The following is a 27,852-nucleotide window of genomic DNA, read 5'->3' on the forward strand; positions in this document are numbered from 1 at the left end:
AGAACACAACATTTAAAAGTGATTAGCAGAGGAAAAACAAGTCTTGCAGCAAAAAAGTAACTAAGGTAGTGAAATCAATAAGGGCACCCATTACTGAATGCATCCTCATGAGAAGGCTAAGGCCCTCATTACAACATTGGCGGTATTGACCGCCTACCGCCATGGCGATGGCCACCAACATACCACCACCGTGGCTACCAGCCGTCTATGCGTATCATGACCGCCGGCGGTATTTCGCCAGAATGCTGCCACGCCAGCAAAACACTGCCGACCGTATCATGAGCAATGATACGGCCTGGTGGTGTTTTGCTGGCGGACGCTGCTGCTGACAGCAGCGCTGCAGACCATCTCCAGCCGGAGGACCTCCTGCAAGCAGGTAAGTCGGGTTCTCCGACCAGAGAGGGGGTGTTGTGTGTATGTGGGGGGGTGTGTGTGTATGTTTTGGTATGCGTGCCTGCGGGTGTGAGTCGCTTTGGATGCATGCATGAATGAGTGATTGTGAGTGTTGTGTGTTGCGAATGCATGTGTGTGACAAGGTATGTTGGTGTGTGTTGCGGTGTGTGGGTATGTATGTGTGCATGGGTGGGTGGTGGTGGGTATGCGTGTGTGCATGTGTGTATATGGGTATGCGTGTGGGTGTGTATATGTGCGGGGGGCAGGAGAGAGAGGGGGAGGACTCTGGGAAGGGCGAGGGGGCAGGGAAGACCCCTATCAGTGCCAGGGAAGGGATTTCCTGGCACTGAAAGTGTCTACCACCATGGTTTTCGTGGCGGTAAGATTAGCATGAAAACCATGGCGGTAAGCCGGGTCGTAATCCTGAGGGTAGGATTGTGACGGCCGCCGGGCTGGAGACCGAAGTCTCCAGCCCAGCGGCTGTTACCAACCTGGTGGTCGGTGTGTTAAAGTGGTGGTTTTGGATGGCGGTAACCGCCATGGTCCAAATCCATTTTTTTTTTACCGCCGGCCTGTTGTCTGTATTACCGCCGCTTTAACACCGACCACCAGGGTTATAATGAGGGCCTAAGTGTCCAATCCTGCAGCTTCATGAGGGACAAGATGCTTTGCCCTTGACTGTGATGCTAGAATGGTCTACTTTGGGACTGTAATTTTCCAGTGTTGGTCGTTTTTTTAGTATATTGCATTTGCATCCAGGACAGAAATGCTTATTAAAGTTAGAGTGGATGCTTGCATGATGCAAAATATTTTACCTCTGCATATGTGGGCCTTTTTTATGACGATAGCTTTCGCATCGCAAAAGCACCTGTTATACGGTTCCTACGAATGAAGTAGGACTGCGCATTTGGTCATCACGGACTTCAGAATACATGGACTCAGTACTCGTATACCGTCAGTACATGCTGGAACGATCCCTAGCTAGCTCACCCGTTTATCATCCGAACCGGTAAACTTACCAGAGTACCAGATGGTATCGGCAAACTCGAACATGACTGCTCTGACTCCCAAGAAAGTCATGGAAACAGATCTGCCCTTTTGTTGTTACCGCTGCATGCCCAAGGGAAATTGAAGAAAGATGTGAAAGTGCTTTTCAAACATTTATTGAAACAATTATATTTTTGTGCAGAAAGCATGAGCTGTGATTATTAGGCAAATGAAACAAAGCATTGTAACTATCGTTATGAGAATGGTAAAAATGGTAAACAATTGAACCATGGTAATGTTATTTCGTTATTGCACTCTGTTACTACCAATACTATCAAGAGCATAGTGAGAGTAATCTCGGCCAGATCCATTGGGATAGTCGAATCCTCATACCCAGGTAAAATATGCCAGGAAGCCAGTATGATGTAGTGCAGCTTATCATCCTTTGGAGGATGGAGGTCAGAGTCAGCAGGGCTACATCTCAGTCACAGTGCACCAAGCTTCAGGATAATTCCAGCACAGGTGCTTCTCTGCCAAATGTAGCACAGAGGCAGTTTATATAATAAAAGCGCTGTTGCGAGGATTTGTCTGTAACGTCAGAGTTGTCTCCAAGGGACAATCATGATACCAGAGCATTGCGTTTTGTGTGCTTATCCTTGGACAGAGTGTACACCCTTCATGGCAGCAGCGTTTACTAGGAATAAGCTGCATGTTGAGTGTCTGCTCAGCACATTTTTTGTGTAAGTGTAAAACCATGTAAAAAGTCAACATTAGAAAAAGATGCCAAGCTAAATTTTGCAATCTAAAAATGGATACTCTGTGCGGGCCCTAACATGCTTCACCACACACTTGTGCAGCGTTTTAGTAAATATGGGCCTGAAGGTCTTCTGCATGAGCTAAAAAGTGACAGAGGAAAATGCTTCTAATGTTAGTGAACAAACACAGAAATGGACCGAGATGCCATGATGAGGCATAAGTCCACTCTGCAAAGTATACCATATTCGATGCCACTGTGCCACAAGAGCTGGTGCATAAAAGATACATATTTAGACCTATTTTTCACATGGATGGCTAGTGGAGGGAGGTGCTGTGTAAAAGGGTAAGGCATGCACAGCTCCAGTTTATCACTGCTTCTATTGTTACTCAAGATAATAAAGTATGTGTGTGTTGTAGTGTTTCTATGGAAGGAGCCCCTGACTTAGTGGTGGTAAACACATGTCGGGTTGCAGCCCTGGATCAGCAAGGGAGCGGTCGTAGAGGCTCAGAAACAGCCACCCAACCAGGCATTTGCCCTGTTAGGTTAATGACAACTTTAGTCCTAAGTGAAGTGAGTGAAGCTCTGCCAGATGCCACCACTGTGATGGAAGTTACAAACAGGTGTACAATACTTGGGGATTAGGAAGTCTGAGGTAGAACGCTATCACCTCTCTATAGCACTGAAAACCAGCCCTATAGTGAAATACTTTCAATCTTCTTTGAATGGAATCATAAAGTCTGGTGTCACTGCTGTGGCTACTAACACACACCCTCTCTTGGATGTATCAGATACAAGGCAGGAAGTCATAATTGGAGGGTGGGTGGTCAATGTGACTCTTTAAGGGTTACTGTTCTACCTGTGCCTGTACTTGGTTTATTCTCCTACTGGGTTTCCCAAATATTTCATGCTCTCTGGAAAAGTGATATGCTTACATGCGTGCGAGGATATTTACGTGGGTGAAGCTACTTTGTATAAAGAGGGTTACAGAACTTGTTGTAATCGAGCTCAGAAAACTCCTTAGGAGGAAGATCCTTTGCTCCTGGGTGGAGCTGAGGCGTGGCAGTCACTAGGGAGCTCAGAGGGCAAGCAGATGCCTCATTAAGGTCAGTGCAAGAAATGGCCTTACAGCATCACCATAGGCGGCCACAAGAGGGTACCAGAGTACAATTAATGGGCTACAATGGCATTGTTGCTCTGAAGCTCCTTGCACTGGTGCTGTCAAAGCTGGGGGGGAAGGGGACTGATGAGAGTACCTCTCCTTGCTGCTAAGGGAAGAGGAAACATTACCCTTAACTCTCAGCAGGCCTTATTGTGCAGTATTAAAAAACACCTTCTTCAAGTCTGGTGTAGAAAGTAATTGGCGTGCCAGTTTGGGCTAGACCAGTGCTTCCCACCCTGTTGTCCGGGGACCCCTAGGGGTTCGCAAAGCCTCCCTCAGGGGGTCCGTGACTGCTTAGAAAATTAAATATTATTAACAGATTAGGTCCCCAGCTTTCAGTAATGGCTTAGTGTGGGGGGGTCCCTGGATTCCAATAATGATTCCATGGGGTCCCCGGATTCCAATAATGATTCCATGGGGTCCCCAGATTCCAGTACTGATAAAGTGGGGGTCCACAGAAGTCAAAAGGTTGGGAACCACTGGGCTAGATTGTTGATTCTGGAGCAGAGTTAGGGCACACGGCTAACTTTACTCTGCAAGGGCACAGGTGGAGGAAAGCTCAGTGGAAATGTCAGCCTGATCTAATTGGGCAGAGGTCCTGGCTGTGCTCAGCGACTCAGAAATCCTCAGGTTTGCATAGATTCAGAATAAAGTCAAAAAAAAACCATTTCAGTACCTGTTTCAGCACAAGGCCGCAATTAGCCTCTGTCTGTTTTCCTAAAGAAATGTTATTAATTTTCCCAACTACAAAGCACTCAAAATGAGCGTACCAAGCCCTGTAGTCACACATAAATGAGCTGAGCACAAGGTTACATAAACAACCTCCTACTTAACATGACTCCTCCAGCGTACATTGTCCTTTGTGAGTCATCAGCTGCCCACCACTTTGACATACAGTCGATCTGCACACGCAGATACCTTTTGTCCCAGCGAGGCCCCCTTCCAAGCAGGGAATGTGCCATGGCAGCTTTCACAGGGAAGAGAGCTGGCATCACTTCACCCATCTGTGTATCAGTCCAGCCCCCGGATGGCACAGCGCGTCCTGCTCAAGTCACTGACGTGTCGCTTCTGGGTACAACCCACCCTGCTTGTGGCCAAAGCCCACAGCCTTCTGTCTCTGAGGTGTGCCACGCACTCAAAGAGCCTCCTTCACCATCCATGCCCTGGCAGAGCAGATGGGCCTTGGCACAGTAGAGGGGTCCTGGCACAGGATACTGGTCCTCCCACTGAAAGTCTATTCACAGACTCCAAATTGAGTCATGAGACAATGTGTGCAGAAGATTGTTTGCATGGATGGTCACTGACTAAAGTCCAAGAGAGATCTGAAAACTAGCAGGGACAAACCAAGAGGGGCCCTGTACCCTCAGGTGCTAGTCACCAACACCATTACTTCCAGGCTCTTCTGGCTTATTAATCTGCATTTCCTTTAGTTAAAATAAATCAGGTGTAAAAACTAGTTGGATATTATCAAACGCCAAACGCCATCCATAAAGGTAGCTTACGCTGTCACACCGCAGAAGAAGTAGGGGGGTGATTCTAACCCTGGCGGTCGGTGATAAAGCGGCGGCCAACCCGCCAACAGGCTGGCGGTCCAAAAAATGGAATTCTGACCCAGGCGGGAACCGCCAACAGAGACCGCCACCTTAACACTCCGACCGCCACGGCGGTACAAACAAACAGCGCGGCGGTCACCGCCAACAGGCAGGCGGCAGACAATGTACCGCCCACACTAACATAACTCACCAATCCGCCACCTTTTCCGGGGCGGGAGCCCCCCCGATAAAAACACAGCGGAATCAGACTACGAACGGGAAAACGCTCACCTCTATGCACTCCACGAGGAATCGGAACAGCATGGAACCTGAATTAAACATCCTACCTGCTCTCGTCTACCTGCTCATCTACCACGAGTACGAAAGCCGGCGCAGACGACAACGGTGAGTACTGCACCTACGACACACGGGAGGGGGAGGACGAAAGGTTACGGAAACACACATATGCGACCCCCACCCCTCCAAATATGTACACACCAATGCAGAGCAACAAGTCACAGTGACACCACCCAAACCCCGTGAAAAATGCAATGACAAAATAAAATTGTGAATATAAATTTATGTACAAAATAGCCTCTGATAAGTATTGGCAACTAGCAAGAATAATAATAATGAAAAAAAATTATATACATTGCAATGGAAAACCGAGGCAATTAGTCCTGCACATCTTACGAAATTCTAATTGTCGGTGGGCCAAAGTGTAGCAACACAAGGGCAAAGCCCACACAGGAGACCTGAGTCCTTTGGAGAGAACACTGCAGGGGCATCTGATGACAAAACTACAGGCACCTCAGGGGGAAGGGAAGGGGGGGGCACCACAGCCACATGAGTCCACGACGCCAGATCCACGGAGGGGCCACCATGCCTACTGTGCCATCCTGGGGAGTGCAAAGCCACAGTCTTTCAAGTCTTTACAGTGGGTGGCCTGCCCACTGTGCCATCCTGGGGAGTGCAAAGCCACAGTCTCTCAAGTCTTTACAGTGGGTGGGTTGCCCACTGTGCCATCCTAGGGAGTGCAAAGACACAGTCCATCAGGTGGATTACAGTCTCCACTGGTCAAGGAGGAGGCATGGTGGGCACAGTGAACCGTGATCAGTGCTTGCAGGAAGGGCCCAGCGGAGCGGTGCTTGAGATGAAGGGAGCAGCGGAGCGGTGCTTGCAGGAAGGGCCCAGCGGAGCGGTGCTTGAGACGGCGGGGCCCAGCGGAGCGGTGCCTGAGATGAAGGGCCCAGCGGAGCGGTGCTTGCAGGAAGGGCCCAGCGGAGCGGTGCTTGAGACGGCGGGGCCCAGCGGAGCGGTGCCTGAGATGAAGGGCCCAGCGGAGCGGTGCCTGAGATGAAGGGCCCAGCGGAGCGGTGCTTGAGACGGCGGGGCCCAGCGGAGCGGTGCTCTTCTGCATGGCAGGGCCCTGTTCAGCGGTGCCTGTCTTCACGGCAGGGCCCTGGTCAGCGGTGCTCTTCTGCACGGCGGGGCCCTGTTCAGCGGTGCTCTTCTGCACGGCGGGGCCCTTGTCTGCGGTGCTCTTCTGCACGGCGGGGCCCTGTTCAGCGGTGCCTGTCTTCACGGCGGGGCCCTGTTCAGCGGTGCTCTTCTGCACGGCGGGGCCCTGTTCAGCGGTGCCTGTCTTCACGGCGGGGCCCTGTTCAGCGGTGCTCTTCTGCACGGCGGGGCCCTGTTCAGCGGTGCTCTTCTGCACGGCGGGGCCCTGTTCAGCGGTGCTCTTCTTCACGGCGGGGCCCTGTTCAGCGGTGCCTGTCTTCACGGCGGGGCCCTGTTCAGCGGTGCTCTTCTGCACGGCGGGGCCCTGTTCAGCTGTGCTCTTCTGCACGGCGGGGCCCTGTTCAGCGGTGCTCTTCTGCACGGCGGGGCCCTGTTCAGCGGTGCTCGTCCAGTAAGTCAAGGGAGCCAGACCTGGCCTGGACTCCCTGCTCAGTCGCCCTCCGACCGTGCTGTTGCTGGACCCTTCGGTGATGGAGTCCTTGGCCCTTTGGTGTCCTGCCTAACACCCGGGATGGGACTTGTGGGGCCCACCTGCTCCGCGCTCCTGCTGGCTGACTTCTCCGCCCTGCTGCCCTTTCGCTCCTTAGATGGTGCTCTCGGGCCCTTGCCTCCCCTGGATGTTGTGGCAGGTGAAGTGGCCGAACTTTGCTCCTTGGGGGCAGCCGTGTCAGTCCTCTCACGGCGGCCCTTTAGTTTCCGGGTCCTCTTGCCTGGGGGGGGGCTGGATGTGTCCTTGCTGCTGATAGAAGTGTCACTGCTGCCAAAGGGTGGACTTCAGAACCCATGCACCACAGTGACACTCGAAGCTGGGCTGGTGGTGGCTGAGGTGCTCTTGGGACTCTTAGCAGTTGGAGGGGGTGGGTCAGGGGAGGGAAAGAGGTTAAGATTAGAGAGGTAAAGTTTTTTAGGACCAAGGTAAAGGGTAGGAGTAGTGGTGATGGGAGTGGAGGAAGAGGATGTGGTTGTAGGAGAGTCAGGTGTGCTGTCTTTGGGTGCAGGTGATTGTGACGTAGGCTGTCGTGAGGTGGATGGCTGTTGGGTGGGTGGCTGCCTGCGTTTGTGTGTCTTGGAAGAGGGGGTGACAGACACAGTGGGAGAGGACACAGGGGACGTGTAAATGGTAGTGGGGGTGGTGACTGCACGTGTGCGGACTGTACTGGAGGGTGTGCTGGTGATGGAAGCACTGGCTGATGGTGGTGTGCATGCAGGTGTGAGTGTAGACGTCACAGGGAGGGAGGAGGGAGACGAGGAGGAGGGGGACACAGAGGTGGTAGTGACTGTTGGCATGTCTGCATCTGGGTGTTGCTTGGGTGAGTGTTTGTGGGATCTGTGGTGCTTGTGTCTGGATGAGCTGCCCTTGGGTGTTGAGGTGTGTGCAGGCTGGTCTGATGGTGTGGATGGGATAGGCTGAGGAACAGGAGACAGAGACAGGCTGGTGGCAGTTAGAAGAGGGAGGCTGGAAACAGGGATAATGGCTGCCGTCAGTGCTGAGGCCAGAGCATTGAACGATCGTTGATAGGCAGCCTGACCCGAATGAATGCCCTCCAGGTAGGCATTGCTCCGATGCACCTCCCTTTCCACCCCCTGGATGGCATTCAAAAGGGTAGTCTGCCCAACAATGATGGTCTGCAGGAGGTCAATGACCTCCTCACTGAGGGCAGCAGGGGTGACAGGGGCAGGGGCTGAGGTGCCTGGGGCGAAGGAGATGCCCGCCTTCCTGGGCGAGCGGGCACGGAGCGAAGGCTGAGGGGCTGCTGGGAGGGCGGGGCTGGTGCGCTGGGTGGCGGCTGTACCTGTAGAGGCGGGGGGCCCGGATATTGCTGCCACCGCTAGGGAGCTCCCATCCGAGGACGTGTCGGTGTCGCTGGTGTCACCACCGGTCCCCGTTGTGGTGCTCCCCTCGCCCTCCGGATCACTGGTGCCCTTGGTGTCTGTTCCAGGGCCCACCGGGGCCTTGTGACTTGCAGCTCCCTCGTGCTCCGATGCCAATTCTCCTCCGCCTGAGGATGCTAATGCACTCATGCACAAGAAGATGAAGAAAAAGGGTGGGGGGAGAAATTAAAACAGGTTGAGTGCATGCATTGTCAACACCGTTGGCGGAGAGGACAGACACAGGAGCCTCATGCACTAAGCTGCGCAATCGGGGTACACTACTCAGTACTTCTGACTAGGACAACAGGTCTAGGGACAACAAACGCGCACATGTGTGATGCAGGACCATGGATAGCTGTACTTGGCACCCTACAGAGGTTGGGGGCGGGGGCACAGGGCCATGCCTAAAGGAGGGGACTACACTACAGAAAGCGCCCTGGCCTAATGTCACCCACAGCCCTCCTCCCCCACCCAGACGCCTCCACTGCGCGTAAAGATAGCAGAATGTGCTGATACTCACCCCCTTTTGTCTGCTGTGATGTCCTCAAGCGCCCATCCAAATCAGGGTAGGCCACCGCCAGGATCCGGGACATCAGGGGGGACAGGGTACGACTGGCACCCCTCCTAGGTTGGGAGGCCATCCCCAGCAGTGACTCGGCGGTCTTCCTGGTTCCGCGGCGGATGTCCTCCCACCTCTTTCGGCAGTGGGTGCCCCGTCTGATGTGGACCCCCAGGGCCCGGACTTCCTTGGCGATGGCACGCCAAATGTCCACTTTTTGATGGGCGCTGACCTAGTTGACATGTACAGGGTGGGAAAGAAAAATTCATCAATTTTCTGCATGTTAGATGTGAATGCCCCCCCACCCCAACTTTGCCATATGGCACATGCTCTCATCTGTTGTGCGTTGCACTCCTCATTCGCCCCCCACCCCAACAACTTACATCCACCCCACTCCACACAGGCATAGCCCATTCAATGTGCACCCAGTGTACTTACCTGTTGGTCTGGAGGACCGTAGAGTAGCGCATACTGGGGGAGGACCCCATCAACAAGTTTCTCCAACTCTTCAGACGTGAAGGCAGGGGCCCTTTCCCCAGTCGCAGCAGCCATTGTCACTTCCAGACCGAGGTCACAGCAGCACTTGCAGTATAGGTCCTCTCGTGTGGATGATCAGGTCTCGAGTGATTAATCATGTAGAAAATGGCGGTCACGCCCGCGGCGATGCGTACCGCGACCGCCGGCGCACCTCGTCATTGGCTCCTGAAACCCATAGGCTTCAATGTTAACCAATGCGCCTTCGTACAGCGGTCATCGACCGCCTACCGCCACGGTGTGCCACGCCAGCGCATTGACCTCACATCCCCTTGTCCCACTTCACAGATCAGGCAGCCGCCATTTCAAGGGCCCACATGGCTTAATTTGAACTGCGTCACACAGGCCTAGGCCTTGCATTGCCACACATACAAGCCTTTCAATGCATTGCGATTCTTTTATTGTGCAAGCTGTGTGAACGAACCTGTGGTTTGCCTGACTCTGTGCTCCATGTTGTCCTTCCTAGGCACCGTCCGCTGGGACTTGCGAGGAGAAGGATGAATCCTCGCGTGTACCGACCGCTGGTGGACCTGTCGACAATGGAAGAACGCCATATTATACTACGATACCGACTTGACCGAGCCACTATACATGAACTGTGTGCCCAGCTGGAGCCAGCCCTGATGTCCCCCATCCGCCAACCCACAGGAATTCCCCCTCTAGTGCAAGTTCTGTCAGTCCTCCATTTTTTGGCAAGTGGCTCATTCCAGACAACAGTGGCCATGTCATCTGGAATGTCTCAGCCTATGTTTTCCAAGATTTTGTCCAGAGTGTTGTCTGCCCTGATGAAACACATGCGTAGCTACATTGTATTCCCTGAGGAGGCTGATTTGGCCACTGTGAAGGGTGATTTCTATGCCCTTGGACATATCCCCAACATCATTGGTGCCATTGATGGGACCCATGTGGCTTTAGTACCCCCAAAAGACGATGAGCAGGTGTACAGAAACAGGAAAAATTATCATTCTATGAATGTGCAGGTGGTCTGTTTGGCTGACCAGTACATCTCCCATGTAAATGCCAAGTTCCCAGGGTCAGTGCATGACGCGTATGTTATGCGTAATAGCAGCATCCCCTATGTGATGGAACAGCTACAGAGACAACGTGTGTGGCTATTAGGTGACTCTGGTTACCCCAACCTGCCTTGGCTATTGACCCCAGTGAGGAATCCCCGGACCAGGGCTGAGGAACGGTACAATGAGGCCCATGGGCGAACTAGGAGGATCATTGAAAGAACCTTTGGTCTCCTGAAGGCCAGGTTTAGGTGCCTGCATATGACAGGTGGATCCCTGATGTACTCACCGAAGAAGGTGTGCCAGATCATCGTGGCCTGCTGTATGCTGCACAATCTTGCATTGCGACGCCAGGTGCCTTTCCTGCAGGAGGATGGTCCAGATGGTGGTGTTGTAGCAGCTGTGGAGCCTGTGGAGAGTGAAGAGGAGGAAGACGACGGGGACGACACAGACAACAGGGACACAGTCATCCAACAGTATTTTCTGTAGCACATAGGTAAGATTCAACCACACCATTTAACATTTACTTTAAGGCTCCTGCATCTCTACTTTGTGTATTTCCCCCCAGTTCTTTATTATTGATTTTTTAATTTCCCTTCCCTTTTCAGTGCTGTATGACCCACTGCGTGACTTCAGCTTGGTTAGCCCATGGACTAATGGTTATTGACATCGGTATGTTGTCTTCATAATTTGATTGACCATTATTGAACATTAATGTGTAATACATTTGTAAATAATACAGGCTGACTCCTGAATGATTTCAGTGCAATGTGTGTTTTATTTTTAGTGCTAGAAATTGGTACATGATATTAAAACGGTGATGGGTGGGGGTGGAGTAATGTCCATGGCAGAGTCCAGTTCTCAGTCGCACAGGTGCATTGTCCATATGCCTGTGGAAGGTGGAGCAGGGGCAGTTCAAGGTTGGACAGGGTGACAATGTGGGACAGTGGGATGACATCAAGGGGGATCTTATGCTGGCGGCGGTCTTGGCATCCTACTCTGTCTTCCTTTGAGATCTCAGGTTCCGCTTGCGGGGTGGTTGTTCTTCAGCAGGAGGTGGGGTTCTGGTGGCCTGTCGTTGTGGTGGGGCCTCCTGTCCACTAGCGCCGGCGGAGGTGGTAGGCTGTTCCTGGTCCTGGCTAGTGACAGGGGCCCTTTGGGGTGCCACATGGTCCCGCAATGTGTTTTCTATCCGGTTGAGGGCCTGGACTATGGTCACCATAGCGGTGGCGATGTTCCTGAGTTCATTGCTGAACCCCATGTAGCGTTCCTCCTGCTGTGCCTGGATCTTCGTGAACCTGGCCAGTACCGTCGCCATCGTCTCCTGGGAGTGGTGGTATGCTCCCATGATGGTGGTGAGGGCCTCTTGGAGAGTCGGTTCCCTGGGCCTGTCCTCCCCCCCATGTCGCACTGCAGCCCTCCCAGTTGCCCTGTTTCCCCGGGCCTCTGTCCCCTGGACGGTGTGCCCACTACCACTGCCCCCAGGTCCCTGTTGTTGTTGGGGTGTTGGGTCAGCCTGGGTGCCCTGTAGTGGCGGACACACCGCTGATTGACGCGTCCTGGAGACTGAGGCATGGGCCCGCTGGGTGGGAGCTGTGCTGGTGTTCCCAGAGGGGTTTGGGTCTGGTGTGGCCTGTGTCTGTGTTTGGGGAACCGACTGTCCAGAGGTCCCTGATGGTCCAGGCTGGTCATCAGGTTCTAGGTCGACAGAGCTGCTGTCCTCACTAGGGGGCTGTTCTGGGGGTGGGATGGACAAATCAGGACCCTCTGTGGCGGTGTGTTGGCGTTCGGGCCCTGCAGGGGTAAAATAGTGTGGTTATTGTCTTTGTGTGTGCCATGGCGTGCATATTGTCAGTGCCCTTGTCCCCCAGTGCTGACATTCCCTTGTGGGAGGTGTTGTGAGGGTGGTTGGGGGGGGGGATGGGTCTGTGCAGTGGTCATGCATTGGTGATGGCTGTCTATGGTTTGTGTTGGCATTCAGGGGTTGGTGTTGTTTAGGGTGGGTTGTGCTGGTGGGACACTGGCAGGGAGGATGTGTGCTGGGGGGTTTGAGATTGGGGGTGAGGGTGGGGTTGTGGGTTGGCATGCTGGTGATTGGGGGGGGGAATTAGTTGAGAATCGACTTACCAGAGTCCATTCCTCTGTGTACTCCAGCGAGGCCTTGAGGATGCAGGATATTTACTACCTCTTGCTCCCATTCTGTAAATTGGGGTGGAATGGGTGGGGGTCCGCCACCAGTCTTCTGCACAGCGATGTTGTGCCTTGACACCATCGAGCGCACCTTCCCCCGTAGGTCGTTCCATCGCTTTCTGATGTCTTCCCGATTTCTGGGATGCTGTCCCACAGCGTTGACCCTGTCTACGATCCTTTGCCATAGCTCAGCCTTCCTTGCAATAGTGGTGTGCTGCACCTGTGTGCCGAAGAGCTGGGGCTCTACCCTGATTATCTCCTCCACCATGACCCTGAGTTCTTTGTCCGAGAACCTGGGGTGTCTTTGGGGTGCCATGGGGTGGTGTGGATGAGGTGTGGGGTGGTGTTTGTGGTGATGTGCGTGGTGATGTGTGGTGATGTGTGCGTAGATGTGGTGTGGTTGATGATGTTGTGTTCCTGTGTGTGTTGTGCTTTGCGTTCCCTGTGCTCTCTCTCAGTGTATTGCGCCTTCTCTCAGACATTTTTGGTTGTAGGGGCTTGTGGGTGATGTGGGTGTGTGTTTTATAGTTGCTTGGATGTGTGGGAGTGTTGTTTGTATGTGTATCAGGTGTGTGTATTTCAAATTGTCCAATGTGGCTGTGTTTTGTATGGGTGTGTGTATTTTGACCGCGGCGGTGTGTACCGCCAATGGAATACCGCGGTTGAAAGACCGCCCGAGGATTCGTGGGTCAGAATGGCATGGGCGTGTTTGTGTTGGCGTGGCGGTGGAGGTTTGGTTATCTCCAGTTTTTTGCTGCCCGCTGATGAGGCGGCCTTCCGTGGATGTCGGGTTTTTGGCGGTTTAACAGTTTGTGGTCAGAATGACAGTGGCGGTTTACCGCGTCCGCGGCGGTAGAATGGCGGACTTCTGGCCGGCGGTAAGGGACTTTTACCGCCGAGGTCAGAATGACCCCCTAGGTCTTGTCTGCTTCACCCAGTGACTACATGAGTGGCAGGTTCAAGATATTACCTCCCGCCTTATTTCTAGAGCTGAGGTGCGGTTACCTGTAACATCAGGGCTGCCTGAAGTAACTTGGCACTCGCGAGGTGTGGAGCGGGTTGACAAATGTCTCTTCTTCTACTTGGTCGCCAGTGCAGTAATGCACTGTACACAGTCATATACAAAATAGTCTTTCTTTAGTCTTAATCACAAGCAGGTTTGGGGTAACACTCTATTGGAGCTATTCACAAAGGTAACTTACACTCGTGAGTAGTTTACACATGTCATTTACTCTTACACTTTCGAGTAAAGTTGCTAATTTTGGCTATTCACAAAACCGTAGTATAATGTTACTCATACGTGTAGACTAACACATCTCCACTACCTGAAAAAGGGAGTGTAGCCAAAATTACAAGTATAAGTAAAATAAGTTACTACTGCCAAAAAGAAACTCTATTAACTTTACAACTACACATGCACAACCACTCATACTGCAATATCTGCCCATAGAAAATAATTGAAACAGCGACATAAAATAAAATCCCAGAGGAAATAGTGTTACATTAAATTAAATGTAATTATTTAAAATGCTGAAAAAATACAATTTAATGTAAAAATAAAAACTAAACAAATATATATATTTACCGAATTATAAAATGTTTTAACTTTATTGAATTTAGAAATTAATGTAACAATAAGATTTTATAAATTTTTATTAACACATAATGAAATGACTTAATTAATTCTATGCATCACTTTTAATAAATACTAATGTATAATCAACATCTCTATTGATTTTCAATTTAGTTGGAAATTTATTTTTTAATTTGAATTGAGGAAAAACATTTTATTTAATGTAATCCATTTAAATGAATTGAAGATTTACTTACTAATAAAGTTAATAGCGCTGTAGCACATTTTCTGTGTTCTATATTTAAAATAAATATATAAAGTTAACATACATTAATATTTAACATAAAAAATATTTTTCCTAATCTATTGTAAAGTTTAATGAACTTGTTTTATGTTCCCTTTACTTACCCTAGGGAGACCTCCACATAACTGTGGAGTTTCCCTGTAGTAAAATATAGCGAAAAGTAAAATATTTCATTTAACTGAAATATATATATGTCTATTTTATATTTAAATCAAAATGAAAAATAGAACAGCACATGCTTGCCAATTAGGAGGCAGCAAAGAAGAGTGACAAGGGTGGCAACGAATGGTAAACAATGGGCAGGCACCAAGCCCTTTATTGCAAGCAATACCCTCACAACTGCGAAAATGCATGCACTGTCAGCACCGAAGACCTAGAAATTAATTTTTAGAGGAACATTACTAATAGAAAATGCATAAATAAAGGATACGGAATGTGAAAAGACTTGAGCTGTCTGGCATGGGTTACTGTGAAGAATTTTTGAAAGCAGGAGACTCAGGTATTCTAACATAATAGCGAGGACAAAAAATATCGTGAGGACAGAAAATGAGTCTAAAATAGTGAGACCTAAAATATGATGAAAGTAAGTATATTTAGGTAAGTATAGATTTACTATACCGAACTCCACATCAATGTACCATGACAATATATGGGAAACAGCCTTTACAATGAAGTCTTTACCACACAATGGGCCCGATTACAACTTTGGTGGAGGGTGTTAATCCGTCCCAAATGTGACGGATATACCACCCGCCGTATTACGAGTCCATTATAGCCTATGGAACTCGTAATACGGTGGGTAGGATATCCGTCACATTTGGGACGGATTAACACCCTTCTCCAAAGTTGTAATCAGGCCCAATGTGTTTAACAGGCAGCTTTTGTTACACAAGTAAGTACCACACAGGTGTGGATTTGTACCTTTAGCACACATGTAAGCACATCATTATCATGCTATTTAAAAAAGGAGTTGAGCATGGGTAGTGGTATAGGAAGGTAAGGGTAATCTTAGGGTTTCAGGGCAGGAAGTTTTAAAGGGAGGTTGGGGTAATTGTAGGGCTTACGGTCAGGAAGTGATAAAGAGATGCAAAGGTAATTTTAGGGTTAAGAATATGCAGTGCAAAGTAAAGGTTAGAAGTAAATTAGGAACATGGGGTTTGCTCCCCGTGAAAAATATATATTTTTTAAATGTAAATATATATATATATATGTATATTTATATATACATATATATAAATATAAATTCACTGGAAAAATCCAACGGTTAAAGTGACGCTATAGTTAGGTGAAAATTTCAGTGACAATGTAACATTTTAAGCTACAAAAAAACACTGAAATTCACCATTTATAGTTAGGTCAAGTATCTTCAACTCGTGCTTTAAAGTATCTATAACTTGTGCTCCCGCTGTGCACAGTGTTGTGAGCACTGATGTCATTTGAGATGTTGCAGTGCTGTTATCAGTGATGCCATAGAACATGTCAAGAGTGATGTAATATGGGAGGTAATTAGGAGTGCATGGGTAAGGCGTGAGTTATAGTTACTTCAGGCCAACTCCTCATGGGCGCCCCAAAGGCAATGTGTGGCATGGGATTGGCCAAAGGTCAGGCTTCGCTCCCAACCCCCACCTCTGCATCCGAGCCGTGAGCAGCGGGGGAGGGTTTGAGCACAGACCCTGGGCGTTTTTCTAAATAGGGCAGACTGCTGTGTTTTATAAAGGTGATTAGCATTAAAAAAAAAGTATATAAGTTTAATTTAAAAAACACCAACATGTCTGAGTCTTTTTTTAACATTTTCAAGCTGCAAAGTGCTGCCATAGAACCCACCACAAAGGGCCTCTGCTCTCCAGCTGAAGAGCATACGGCCCCAGCTAGGAGTGCTTAAACAATATGGTAAGCTTTTCTGGGGTCATGCATTCAATGGCCCAGGAGACTCAGGGCCTCATTATGAGTGTGGCGGTCTTCACTCCTGGAGGTCCCACCGCCACAATACAACTTTGGTGGGTGGGACCACCTAAACACTGCCGTCACTGCCAGGAACGTGGTCTCCGATGGGTAGACAGCAGTCTAAGTTGTGTTCAGCCACGCCGGCGTTAAACTCAGCGCTGACATGCTGATTACAACTCAGCTTTCCGACAGCTGTTCCATGGCAGTCACCCCACCATGGAAAGGCTGGCGGAAAGCATATGCTGTGGACCATGGCATGGGCAGCTCACCCCCCCGCCCAGCACCCTCGGAATGCGCACTGTCTGCTGAAGGGTGCTGTAGTGCTCCCTGAAAGGAGAAGAGACCAATACCATAGCACTGTTCCCGCCGGTCAGCCTGGCAGGTACATCGTATTTCAATGTTCCTGCCAGTTGGCCTGGTGGGAACATTGTAATACAAAAGGGGGGGGGGGAGCCACTGGCATGGTAGTGGTGTCCTGCCTGCGGAATTGGTGGTTCCGTGCTGGGACCGCCAATGTCATGATGAGCCCCTTACTTTTTTAATGTTGCTAGGGTGGCTGCTGCACTCCCTGCAGTCCGCCATAACAAAATATTTGGTGGTGCCACCGTGCATTCTAGGACCATAACCAAGCGGAAAAAATATATTTAAAAAGCCTTTGCAGGGCATTATGAGGTTCTCCTTGCAAGGAGAGTTAAATAATAAATGAGCGTCTACCCACCAAGGACACCCTTTTTTATAATTATTGGGGAAGTGGGCATGTGGCCCACCTTCCAGTGCCTTTGCAGGCCCTGGGTATCCTATCCCCGGGGATGTTTTATTTTTTATGTGAAGGGGGCTCACAGCCACCCTTCCTGAGCCTTTAGGGCCCTGGGTACCCCATCCTCTGGGGTCTAATATGTGTGCACCACTGACCAGGCAGAGCACCCACGAGACACAATGTTGGGGACTGCAGGGGAAGCCCCAGGGCTCCTGGGCCCCACCGGCTCTCGGAATGCACCCATCTACAAAGGTATGGCGCAGTTCTGCTCTCTCTAATGTAGCACACTTTCAGCAGCCATGCACCAACGAGGGCATCCTTGTGCCTTAGTGCAAGAGTGTTTGCATTGCAGGCAGCATAGTTTTTGTAGGGAGCAGCAGGAGTTTGGCACAAACCCATATCTTCAATTCTTTGTAGACGTGGATTTGCTTCAATATCTCTGGGTGGATTCACAGGCACACCCATGACCCACCCACAGAATGCACCCTTGGTGCAAAGTAAGGCAAAGTGGTGTGTTGCACTGTGTTGTGTTACCTTTGGTTACAAACTCAAATCAAATCAAAAAACATTTATAAAGCGCGCTACTCACCGTGAGGGTCTCAAGGCGCTAGGGGAAGGGGGTTACTGCTGCTCGAAGAGCCAGGTTTTGAGCTGCCTCCGGAATGCAGGGTGGTCCTGAGGTTGGCAGGGAGGGAGTTCCATGTCTTGGCCGCCAGGTAGGAGAAGGATTTCCTACCTGCCGTGGTGCAGCGGATGCGAGGGACGGCGGCGAGTGCGAGGTTGGCGGAGCGAAGTTGACTGGTGGCCGTGTAGAAACTGAGGCGACGGTTGAGGTATTCGGTTCCCTTGTTGTGGAGGGCTTTGTGTGCGTGGGTGAGGAGCCAGAAGGTGATCCTTTTGTTGAAGGGAAGCCAGTGCAGGTGTCTCAGGTGGGCGGAGATGTGGCTGTTGCGGGGTATGTCGAGGATGAGGCGGGTGGAGGCGTTTTGTATTCGCTGAAGACGTTTCTGGAGTTTAGCAGTGGTTCCTGCGTATAGGGTGTTTCCGTAGTCCAGGCGGCTTGTGACGAGGGCGTGGGTCACAGTTTTTCTGGTGTCGGCGGGGATCCAGCGGAAGATCTTTCGGAGCATGCGGAGAGTGAAGAAGCAGGAAGATGATGCAGCGTTGACTTGTTTGGTCATGGTGAGAAGTGGGTCCAGGAAGAATCCGAGGTTGCGTGCATGGTCTGAGGGGGTTGGTGCGGTGCCAAGGGCTGTGGGCCACCAAGAGTCGTCCCAGGCAGATGGGGTGTTTCTGAGGATGAGGACTTCTGTTTTTTCTGAGTTCAGTTTCAGACGGCTGAGTTTCATCCATTCTGCGACGTCTTTCATTCCATCTTGCGGGTTGGTCTTGGCGCTGGTGGGGGGTCCTTGGTGAGGGAAAGTATCAGCTGAGTGTCGTCGGTGTAGGTGATGTTGATGTTGTGTTTGCGTACGATGTCGGTGAGGGGGCTCATGTAGACATTGAAGAGAGTCGGGCTGAGCGAGGAGCCTTGTGGGACGCCGCAGATGATCTGCGTGGGGTCTGAGCGGAACGGAGGGAGGTAGACTCTTTGGGAGCGGTTAGAGAGGAAAGAGGTGATCCAGTCCAGGGCCAGTCCTTGGATACCGGTGGAGCGCAGGCGGGATATTAGGGTTCGGTGGCAGACGGTGTCGAAGGCAGCCGAGAGGTCGAGGAGGATGAGGGCGACTGTTTCTCCGTTGTCCATCAGAGTTCTGATGTCGTCTGTGACTGAGATGAGGGAGGTTTCTGTGCTGTGGTTGGCTCGGAATCCGGACTGGGAGGGGTCGAGTAGGTTGTTGTCTTCAAGGAAATTGGTCAGTTGCTTGTTGACGGTCTTCTCGATGACTTTGGCAGGGAAGGGGAGGAGCAAGATGGGGCAGAAGTTCTTCAGGTCGCTGGGGTCCGCCATAGGTTTCTTCAGGAGGGCGTTGACGTCCGTGTGTTTCCAGCTCTCGGGGAAGGTGGCAGAAGCAAACGAGCTGTTGATGATGGTCTGGAGATGAGGGACGATGATGTTTTCGGCTTTGTTGAAGATGAAGTGTGGGCAGGGGTCCGAGGGGGCACCGGAGTGGATGGAGTTCATGGTAGCTTTGGTCTCCTCCGCGCTGATGTGAGTCCAGGCATTGAGGGTGTTGGCTGGGGTTGTAGGTTCTGTGGTGGTTGGCTGAGTCTGGTGTCCGAAGCTGTTGTGTAGGTCGGTGATCTTACGATGGAAGAAGGTAGCGAGGGAGTTGCAGAGGTCTTGTGAGGGCGTGATGGAGTTGGAGTTGGCGTTAGGATTGGAGAGCTCTTTGACGATGTTGAAGAGTTCTTTGCTGTTGTGAGTGTTCTTGTCCAGTCTGTCTGTGAAGAAAGTTCTTTTGGTGGGGCGGATCAGCTGATGGTGTTCGCGGGTGGCGTTTTTGAGGGCAGACATGTTTTCTGCGGTGTGGTCTTTGCGCCAGGCTTTCTCGAGGGTACGGCAGTTTTTTTTAGATTCCTTGAGGGTGTCTGTGAACCATTGAGGTTCCCCATTTCCCCAAATCCCCATTTCCATTGGTTTGTAAATACCAACCTGGATTTTGCATAGATCTGTATTAAACAAATGCAAAGCAGATGCAAAATATTTGAAAATCGGGGCCTAGATTTCCTGACTAAAAGGAAGTGACGAATGACTAAATTCCAGTAGGTCTACCCAGTCTCTTGTTCTTAATGAAACATGTCTTGTTTTAGTGCTTGCAACAGACTCAGTTCTCGTATGCAAGCAATGTAAACACAGCTGCTCTCCTTCATTTATTTCCTGTCTTGGCTATGAACAGAAAATCATTATTTCGATGTGAGAAGTGTCTGTAAACTTCTAGAATCAGGCTTCTTATAATAAGCGATCCAGTAGTATTTATCTGCCATAATTAAAAACACAGCTTCAAGCTTTCATTCGTCTGTGTGCCTTGGGAATGGAGAGCTGGTTCAGTCATGAGAAGCTACCTGTTGGGCTCTTTGGTTAAAAACAGTTCTCATTGGCATTAGGGAAGGAGCAGCCGGGTGCGTTCAATGTCTGAGCAGCTCTCAGTGGCAGTCAGGAAATAGCAGCCCAGCGCGTTCACTGTATGAGCAACGCTCCAGCAGCAGTGAAAAATGAGCAGCCGGCGCGCGTTCACCGTATGAGCAGCGCTCCATTGGAAGTTGGGAAGGAACAGCTTATCACAAACACTCTATGAGCAGTGCTCAGCCTCAGTGAAGAGGAGTCACTGGTTGTGCTCACTGTATGATCAGTGGCCTGGGGGTTTGGGCTAGGGCCTGCTGGACGCACTCACTCTGTGAGCATCACCCTGGTAAATAGGAGAGCTGTGAATTGGCAAGGAGAAGCTGGGAACATTCACTTTATGAGCAGCGCTCCAGCGGCAGTGGGGAAGAAGCAGCTCTGTGGGTTTACTGTATGAGCAGCATTCCAGCAGCAGAGGGGAAGGAACAGTCAGACGTATCCACTGTATGAGTAGTGCTCCAGCCGGCACGTTCACTGTGTGAGCAGCGATCCAGAGGCAGTGGGGGAGGAGCAGCCGGATGCGTTCACTGTATGAACAGTGTTCCAGCGGCAGTGAGGAAGGAGCAGCCAGGTGCGTTTACTGTATGTACAGCACTCCAGCGCAGTGGGGAAGGAGCAGCTGGGTGCTTTCACTGTATGAGCAGTGCTCCTGCGGCAGTGGGGAAGAAGCAGCCAGGGGCATCCACTGTATGAGCAGTGCTCCAGCCGGCACGTTCACTGTGTGAGCAGCGATCCAGAGGCAGTGGGGGAGGAGCAGCCGGATGCGTTCACTGTATGAACAGTGTTCCAGCGGCAGTGAGGAAGGAGCAGCCGGGTGCGTTTACTGTATGAGCAGCGCTCCAGCGGCAGTGGGAAAGGAGCAGTCAGGGGCATCCACTGTATGAGCAGTGCTCTAGCCGGCACGTTCACTGTGTGAGCAGCGATCCAGAGGCAGTGGGGAAGGAGCAGCAGGGTGCGTTTACTGTATGAGCAGCGCTCCAGAGGAAGTGGGGAAGGAGCAGCTGAGTGCTTTCACTGTATGAGCAACACTCCAGAGGCGGTGGGGAAGAAGCAGCCATGCTTGTTCACTATATGAGCAGCGTTCGGGTGGCATTGGACAAGGAGCAGCCCAGCGGACTCACTGTGTGAGCACTGCTTTAGTGGCAGAAAGGAAAAAACAGATGGGCACATTCCCTATATAAGAAGCACTCCAGTGGCAGTGGAGAAGCAGCTCTGTGGGTTTACTGTATGAGCAGCATTTCAGCGGCAGTGGGGAAGGAGCAGTCAGACGCATCCACTGTATGAGCAGTGCTTCAACCAGCCACATTCACTGTGTGAGGACTGCTCCAGAGGCAGTGGGGGAGGAGCAGCCGGGTGCATTCACTTTATGAGCAGCACTCCAGCCACAGTGGGCAAAAAGCAGCCATGCTCATTCGCTGTATGAACAGAATTCCAGCGGCAGTGAGGATGGAATAGCCGGGTGCGTTCACTGTATGAGAAGCGCTCCAGTGCAGTGGGGAAGGAGCAGCCGGGTGCGTTAATTGTATCAGCAGCACCTCAGCTGCACTGGAAGAGGAGCAGCCGGATGTACTCATTGTGCAAGGAGCGCTCCAATGGCAGAGGGGAAGGAGCAGCCAGACGCATTCACTGTATTAGCAGTCCCCCAGCAGGGAATGTTTACTGTGTGAGTAGCGTTCCAGCAGCAGTGGGAAAGGAGCAGCCAGCTGCGTTCACTGTATAAGCAGCGCTGCAGTGGAGGAGAAACTCCTGGGTGTACTCACTGTGTGAGCAGCACCCTGGCAAAGGGGAGAACTGTGAAAGGGGAAGGAGCAGTCAGTCGCATTCACTGTATGAGCAGCGCTTCAGCAGCAGTGGGGAAGAAGCAGCCGAGTGTGTTCACTGTATGAGCAGCGCTCCAGCGGCAGTGGAGGAGGAGAAGCCGGGTGCGTTTACTGTGTGAGCAGCATTTCAGGAGCAGTGAGGGAGAAGCACCCGAGTGTGTTCATTGTATGAGCAGTGCTCCAGCGGCAGTGGGGAAGGAGCAGTCAGTGCGTTCACTGTATGAGCAGCTCTCAGCAGCAGTGGGGAAGGAGTAGGCAGATGTGTTCACCATATGGGCAGCACTCCAGCAGCAGTACGGAAGAAGCAGCCAGGTGCGTTCACTGTATGAGCAGCACTCCAGCAGCAGTGTGGGAGGAGCAGCCTTATTGGTTCACTGTATGAGCAGCTCCCAGCAGCATAGAAGGAGGAGCAGCCAGACGTGTTCACTGTATGAGCAGTGCTCCAGCAGCAATGTGGAAGGAGCAGCCGGGTGCGTTAACTGGTTGAGCAGTGCTCAGTGGCAGTGGAGAAGGAGCAGCCAGGTGCGTTCACTGTATGAGCAGTGCTGAGCAGCAGTGGGGAAGGAGCAGCCTGATTGGTTCACTGTATGAGCAGCTCCCAGCAGCATAGAAGGAGGAGCAGCTAGATGTGTTCATTGTATGAGCAGTGCTCCAGCAGCAATGGGGAAGGAGCAGCCGGGTGCGTTAACTGGTTGAGCAGTGCTCAGTGGCAGTGGAAAAGGAGCAGCCGGGTGCATTCACTCTATGAGCAGTGCTCGATCAGCAGTGGGGGGGGGGCAGCCAGGTGGGTTCACCCTATGAGCAGCTCTCCAGCGGCAGTAGGGAAGAAGCAGTCGGATGCGTTCACTGTATGAGCAGCGCTCTAGTGGCAGTGGAGGAGTGCTCCAGCGGCAGTGGGGGGAGGAGCAGCCGGGTGCGGTTACTGTGTGAGCAGCATTCAGCGGGGGCACTAATTAAATCAGCAGACCCACTAGTCAGGGGTAGAACAGTGGATTATAAGGCTAGAGAACAATCACAACCCTTCATAATGATAACTCCAGTACACTGAGGCCTGGAGACAGCATCTAAACACTTCTGGAATCAAGACAACTGGCCACAGGAAACGGGAAAAAACTTCCTGGGTCAAGGGGAAAAACAATTGTGTCCCTCCAGAGCTGGGATTAGGGAGAGAAGAAATCTCCTAGGGTCGGAGGTGGTCTCTGCAGGTGGGATATGAAGCAGCCACAGGGCCCTGAGTGTCGCTTTACTGGAGGTCTTTCATATCCGGCCTCAACCATGGATCTTTGGGTCAGTTGTAGCCCTTTGGCTTTTCACTCCCTTGAGATGACCATCATGCAGGCTTCTGACACCCTGGCCTTGTTCTTCTTCCTGGTCAAAGGTCACCTCTTCCTCCAGGGCGGGTCACAGAAACAGGGTTTCACCAATGTTTAAGCCAAGTCCAGGCCCCAGGAAGAATCTGTAATTTGGCAAATATTCCTCTGAGCTCTCAGAACTCCAGATGAAGCTTGACTTGAATAAGGGCAGTTTCATGCTGTTGTGGGGGCATTTACAGGAACCCAGAAACAACAAACCAATCAATCAACCAGCAACACCCCTTAAATACTGGTTTTCTGGCAAAATCTTAAAAGTGAACTGAGGATCTTAACCTACACTTGACTAGAAGAATTCAAATAGAAAGATGGGCAGTGCCTCTGGTCTCTGAGATGGCAAGCATGCGGAGAAGGTGAACGGCGGCTAGCACACAGAGTTCAAGGACCATTGCTGGCTCCAACTGGATTCAAAGATAGTTCATTTTGCCAGAGATCTGAGGGAATGATTTAGATCTTGGCGGACAAGTTACTCCGTCACAAAGGTGACAGATATCCTGTCTGGTGAATTATAAATTCCATTATATCCTTTGGGATTTCTATTTAGGCAGACAGGATATCCATCACGGTTGTGACGGAATAACTTGTTCGGCAAGATAAAATCAGGCCCTCAGTGCTGAGCACACAGTTGTTTTCCAAAGCTAAAGGGCTTGTATCTGTGATCTGACTGGCTGTGGTCAAGTTTGGTACAGGATCCCGGGACCAGGAGACACAATGGCATCCACCAGTTTTAGGTTCAGCACGATTGGCCCACCGCAGGGATAAACCAACTGACAGCCCTAGACAAGTGAGGAAAAACTACTATTGCACCGTAGTCCTGAAAGGACATGTCTTAGTCAAAGGACGTCAATAAGTCAATATGACATTTAGTGGCCTCCTTCAGGTCACACTCCCTCTCCACTACTGGGCCATGAGCTCAGGTGGTCACCATTAGGCTGTAGGGCAGGCATGCAATGATGGGTTGAGGACATGCATGCTCACTGTTGCCCTGGGTACCCACCAATGACTATGCCACACACGGAGCTTAGGAATACTCGCCTTTATTCATCTTCGTGTAACCGTGAACTCAGTGTTCTAAACTTGCCTTCATTGCGTTCCATTCTAACACTTATGTCACAACTCTACGTAGTCCATCAGGAGCCAAAAGGGTTCTATCATTTCCAACCTGCAAGACAATACACGCTCCAGCACAACCCTCCTTCAGCGTCTCCAGCACGCCTCGACTCTCATGTAATGCAAGAGGTTATCCTGCCTCTCTGGTTCAGTCCAGGTATGGCCACCTGCAGGTCTTGTGGCTTCCTAGCAGACTGTCTGCTTGTGGTCCTTACATGCATCAGTCAGCAGTGCCTTAACTCTGACTCTCTCAATGATGGCAACTACTCTCCACGCAGAGCTCCTCTTCCAAGGGGGGGGGGGGGCAGGGCTTCAGTCTTCTCCCCAGGTCCTATCCTATGTTCAAACCTCATGGGAAACGCCAACAGGGTGTTCTGCACCTGCAACATTGTGCTGTGAGCTGGACGTGCAGCACTCATGCAAAGAGTAAGAAACAAGGAGAAATAAAGACATTTGTTCTTTCTACGCCAGCCGCACTCGTGCAAAGAGGAAGTAACGAGGAGAAATAAAGACATTTGTTCTTTCTACGCCAGCCGCACTCATGCAAAGAGGAAGTAACGAGGAGAAATAATACACCAGCCGCACTCATGCAAAGAGGAAGTAACGAGGAGAAATAAAGACATTTGTTCTTTCTACGCCAGCCGCACTCATGCAAAGAGGAAGTAACGAGGAGAAATAATACGCCGGCCGCACACATGCAAAGAGGAAGTAACGAGGAGAAATAAAGACATTTGTTCTTTCTACGCCTGTCGCGGGTCGGTGCACCATTTAGTCCTAAACCCACGTTCAGATATTTTAGTGAATATGGGTTTGTATGAAAAAACATGGTGGGTGCTTAGTAAAGCCCATGCTTCACCCATGCGTCAGCCATGTAACACCTCCCTGACACAAGGCAATGTGCTACTTTTTGGATGAAATCCAATGTGAAGTCACACAAATCAGGGTTTGCCTGGCTTGGTGAATCCCAACAAGAAGTTGGCACTGATGCAGCACCACAAAACTGCCAGACATTGACGCATAATTTTAGTAAATCGAGCCCACATGGTCAGTCAGAAATTCCAAAAAGGGGCGGGAGGCACAGCTGACCGCATGGTGCCACAAATATTGTCCCTTTAATTGTTGTTTACAGCTCTGGCTAGTGACTAGTAGCCACTTAGTGCTAGAGGCAACCAGTGATCTGTCTGTGTAGTCCAGTGGTTCCCAACCTGTGGTCCGGGGACCCCTGGGGGTCCGCAAAGCCTCCTCAGGGGGGTCTGTGACTGCTTAAAAAATGAAATATTAACCGATTAAGTCTTCAGCTTTCAGTAATAGCTCAGTTGGGGGTCCCCAGATTCCAATAATGATTCAGTGGGGGTCCCCGGGTCCCAGTATTGATAAAACAGGGGTCCACAGAAGTCAAAAGGTTGGGAACCGCTGGTTGTAGTCCATTCCTTCACAAGGAGTAGGTATCTGGGAGGTGGTCCCAGAAAGGGGTGGCCAAATATTTAAAAGGGGGGGTGCTCCATAAATGGTATGATTGGACGAGCAGAGCCCTGTCTTTCTTCAGAAGTGGGTGGTCTGCGTCATCTGAAAGGGTCAACAAGGCTTTTTTTGCGTAATTTGGGATGGAACCATCAGTTCCCCACAGAGTTAATGCTTAAAACTGGAGAGTTTCAGCAGTTTCGAACTTTAAGAGAAATGTTTTCCTTAGAAGGCTCATCATTTCAACATTTCAATATTAAAAGGCTGTTTAAAGGGGCTCCTGGGGTGCTGCGTGTACAATGACGCCGCCACCAGCAGGCCCTCGATGTTTAACACATGAAGTATTTACTAGCAACAGAATTAACAAATTAAAACTCTACAGTAGACTATCTGCAAAGACCCCATCTTTTAGCATCTGCGGGTTACAATCATGGGTAATAAATATGTAATGTTCTTCCAATGAGTGGGAGGCGTTAAGTAGGCGGCGGACAGCAGTATTTGCATTTATATGGCCCTCGAGGGCATCGCCAGGTACCAGGTGTTTAATTGACTAGAACAGGCAGCTGCAGAATCATACTTTATGACGATGCAAACCGCAGACGAGATTTAAAAAAGGCCTGGATGGGACCAGAAGTACAAACAGGCCCTTTCCAGAGACTGTCGCATGCAGGACGTTCAGCTGAAGCACAAGGCACAAGGCTGAACCTTCTGAAGGAACCAGCAGGGGGCAGTCAGGTGAACACACAGCACGTACTCAAACCTGTCTGTACAGCGCACACAACCAGAAGCAACCTGTGCACCGTCCCTTCTGTACAGCGCACACAGCCAGGAGAAACCTGTACACCAGCCCTTCTCTACAGCGCACACAGCCAGAAGTAACCTATACACCAGCCCTTCTGTACAGCGCACACAACCAGAAGCAACCTATACACCAGCCCTTCTGTACAGCGCACACAGCCAGGAGAAACCTGTACACTGGCATTCTGTACAGCGCACACAGCCAGAAGTAACCTATACACCAGCCCTTCTGTACAGCGCACACAGCTAGAAGCAACCTATACACCAGCCCTTCTGTACAGCGCACACAGCCAGAGGCAACCTGTGCACTGGCCCTTCTCTACAGCGCACATGGCCAGAAGCAACCTGTGCACCGGCTCTTCTCTACAGCGCACACAGCCAGGAGAAACCTGTACACTGGCATTCTGTACAGCGCACACAGCCAGAAGTAACCTATACACCTGCCCTTCTGTACAGCGCACATAGCCTGTACACTAGGCCCTTCTGTACAGTGCACACAGACAGAAGCAACCTGTACACTGACCCTTCTGTACAGCGCAAACAGCCAGAAGCAACCTGTACACCGGCCCTTCTGTACAGCGCACACAGCCAGAAGCAACCTGTACACCGACCTTTCCGTACAGCGCACACAGCCTGTACACCGGCCCTTCTGTACAGCACACACAGCGAGAAGCAACATGTACACCGGCCCTTCCATACAGCGCACACAGCCAGAAGCAACTTGTGAACCTGCCCTTCTCTACAGCGCACACAGCCAGAAGCAACCTGTACACCGACCCTTCTGTACAGCGCACACAGCCCTAAGCAACCTGTACACCGGCCCTTCTATACAGCACACACAGACAGTACACCGGCCCTTCTGTACAGCGCACATAGCCTGTACACCGGCCCTTCTGTACAGCGCACACAGACAGAAGCAACCTGTACACTGGCCCTTCTGTACAATGCACACAACCAGAAGCAACCTGTACACCGCCCCTTCTGTACAGCGCACACAGCCAGAAGCAACCTGTACACTGGCCTTTCCGTACAGCGTACACAGCCTATACACCGGCCCTTCTGTACAGCGCACACAGCGAGAAGCAACCTGTGCACCGGCCCTTCTGTACAGCGCACACAGCCAGAAGCAACCTG

This window comes from Pleurodeles waltl, chromosome 11 (genome assembly GCF_031143425.1).
Source record: "Pleurodeles waltl isolate 20211129_DDA chromosome 11, aPleWal1.hap1.20221129, whole genome shotgun sequence".
Classification (NCBI taxonomy): domain Eukaryota; kingdom Metazoa; phylum Chordata; class Amphibia; order Caudata; family Salamandridae; genus Pleurodeles; species Pleurodeles waltl.